The sequence below is a fragment of the Mytilus trossulus genome, chromosome 3 (assembly GCF_036588685.1).
Source record: "Mytilus trossulus isolate FHL-02 chromosome 3, PNRI_Mtr1.1.1.hap1, whole genome shotgun sequence".
In the NCBI taxonomy this organism is placed as follows: domain Eukaryota; kingdom Metazoa; phylum Mollusca; class Bivalvia; order Mytilida; family Mytilidae; genus Mytilus; species Mytilus trossulus.
In genome coordinates this window covers 75,634,343-75,637,695 of record NC_086375.1, presented here as the reverse complement: position 1 = coordinate 75,637,695, position 3,353 = coordinate 75,634,343, and positions in this window count along the sequence as shown.

Here is a 3,353-nt window from a genome sequence, read left to right as displayed (position 1 = left end):
TTTTACTTTTTTACATATCCATTTATTTATTTTTTTGTTAAAAAAGATTGTCTAAATTATTTTTGATAAATTTATATGTAATATACTGTTTGTCAAATTGCGACTCAATTTCTAACTGCTGTCTGAAATTCGGATAGTTTTTTTCCCCGAAATATTGAATTGGAAACTTTTACAAAAATATTTTTATCAAATGAATCGTAAGATTGTCATTTGTGTCTAGTGCTATGCTTTTCTATTTTATTGCATCTTGAATACCATCATTGGATAAAACGGTTAATCGCGACGACACTTCTTAATTGAGCGATGATATTGAAGATTTATTGGCTAATGAATGCTCAGATTACTCGATATTACTAGGCTGTCCTGGAAATCAAAGACAATTGGACGATTTAGCAATGAAATTACAAGACATGGGCGGAACTTTATGACACATTAATGTGTAACTGTATGTCAGTTTCATCAATACAAATTAGTTCCTAAAAAGTAAAACAGAGAGTGGATTTTATGATTATTATTATTAATTTGGAATTTATTTACTCAATTTGTTATATTCAGCATCAACATGTAATGTAAATGGTTGAATATGTGTTTAAATGTGAATGTTTGATATTACAAACAAATTAATGATAATTTTTTTTCACGTATATATCCTTGTTGGTTATGAAGAAAGAAAAAGGTTTTTTGGACAATTCATGCTAAAATATTTCGTTACAAAAATATCTTCCTTATACACTACAGAGTTTTAAACATAAATACGATAAATAGCATTTACTATTTACTTAAATAGTAAAATTATATTAAGGAGTTATGAACAATTTCCATGAATTGAAAGCTCATAAAAATCATTTCAAAAAGTTTGAAAATCTGATATAAAACGTACAGAATATCATCTATACATTTAGTAACGGTTTTGGCACTTATACATCTTCGGATTTCAAATATTTTTGGCTTTTGAGCGTTCCTGATGAAGGTAAATCCAAAAAAGCGCATCAGACGCAATACATTATTAAACGTGTTGTTTTCAATTTTTTACATCACTGAGTCGATACCTCTGCTGGTGGACTATCAGTCCCCGAGGGTATCATCAGCTCAGTAGTCAGTACTCCGGTACTGACATGATTTCACAAACTTTACTAAATTGTCCGTTTATAAACTTTGAAATTATTAAGAATCAAGGTTTCAACTCCCTCAGGCAAAGTTGGCTTTAGATGAATTTGGCTATTTATTCTAGGTATTTTTGACATCTACCTCTTCAACGGTTTCGGTACTTATACATCTTCTGATTTCAACTTTCTGATTTGAACGTCCTTGATGTAGTGTAATTAAGAAAAGCGCTTCGGACGCAAGAAATTATTAAACGTGATATTTTCAATTTTTTAGTAACAACGCGGTGTATTATTGAACTTGCATTGAAATTCTATTATGTTTAAATGTTGCTTAAAATTGCAATGTGATTTTTTTTTGGCAAACTGTGCGTGTGATATGAATATTTTTTAAACGAAGCAAAGCCGTGTATTTTTTTCAGTCACAAGTTAATGGCATCTGGCTATGCAAATAAACTCATCATAAATACTAGGATGGAAAATTTGTATTTGGGCCAGACGCGTGTTTAGTTTACAAAAAGACTTATCAGTGATGCTCGAATCAATACAAGTTAGACAAGTTAAAAGAAGGCAAATAAATTACGAAGTTGAAGGGCCGAAGTATTTAAATAAATTCAAAGATTTGTAAACAGTTAATTTATAATTCTTGACCATATTAATGATAATTCATGTCAACAAAGAATTGCTGACTACTGGGCTGGTGGTTATACCCTCGAGGAATAAAAACTCCACTAGCGATGGCATTGACCCGGTGGTTGTAAATGAACTCATCATATATACCAGGATTGTAATTGTTAATGCATAATTTTTATCCTCTTGTTGAACCATACGTGTGTCTAAAATGTAATAAATTGTCTTGTCTTCTCTTCTCTTCTCTTGTATCAGTTTCACAAATAATACACGATGGTCTTAAAGTATAGATTTTGGATACTGATAGTGGTTATCATCTTAATAACGTGTTACAGTATTTTTTTTATTTGTCTCAATGAATACATATTTTTACTGTTTAGTCTGTTTTTTTATGTTTCTATTTGACGCTTTGTCTTTAGGCATTTTTTCGATCTTTGTATCATATTTGTTTGTTTTCTTAGTGATTAAAATTATAACAAAATGTTGACTGCTGTACCCCTATTTTTAACAGTTTTACCTATTATGTCGGTTTGTGTTGTTCACACATCCTTGTCAATATAATTGAATTTTATGCGACTTTCATACAATTAAGAGGTTAAGCTAGTTATATAATACTGGTTAATCCACCATTATCTACACTGTAAATCTAAGTGTTAATAAATAGAACACTGCTTGAACGCTTTTTTGTAACACTTTTTGAACGTGTAATGGTGTTCCAAATGTTTACACTAGTGTTCATCAATTGGATGTGTGGTGTTCAGTTTTTAATGCCTTTGTGTTTCACTTTTGAACACTTGATGTTAAAGACCTTAACATTAGTGTTCAACGATTTAACGTGTCCGAATGTTCAAAATCTTAATACGTCGACGCGTTCAACAGCCATGTAACACTTTTTGAACACACAGAACATGTTCAAAAACCAAAATGTTAAGATTCAGAACACCAGACGTTAACATTCAGAACAGTTGACATAGGTGTTCAAATTTATGGTGTTCAAATGTGGAACATGTTCTATTGTTAAGCGTACATAATTTTCCATAAGTTCTAAACTTAATTAAACTGTTATAAAAACTATATTGAATCAGGCAAAATACAACAATAAAACATATTTTAACAAGTAATTCTTTATATAATCAAATGAGCATACATTTAAGAAAAGTGCACAAGAATGCCTTATGATATCACAAGAAACAGTTAGTGAAATCACATACATAATGTTTTCAAACCGACTTAAATATATCACAAATAATTATTTTCTTCTACATGACAAGATATAGTTGCTACATCATGTGTATATTAACCAAAAAAGCATGTCAATGTGATAAATAGATAGTTTATGATAAAGATATTTGTCACAATGAAAGTGAAGTTTGCAAATTCCAACAGTTCTTGTACGATCACACACAATGCACGCTCAACTTTTCAGTGCATCTTCACTAAAAGCTATCAACTGGGTGACATTTTATGTGTTATCATCAACTTCCAATGTCAAAATCCTCCACAACAAGTAATGTCTATGAGCCTATATATCCTGCAAAATAAAATTTTAAATTAATAGAAGAGAGTTTTTCATAAAGCATCAAATTATGCAATAGTTGTTATGCTTAAATTTCGATATGT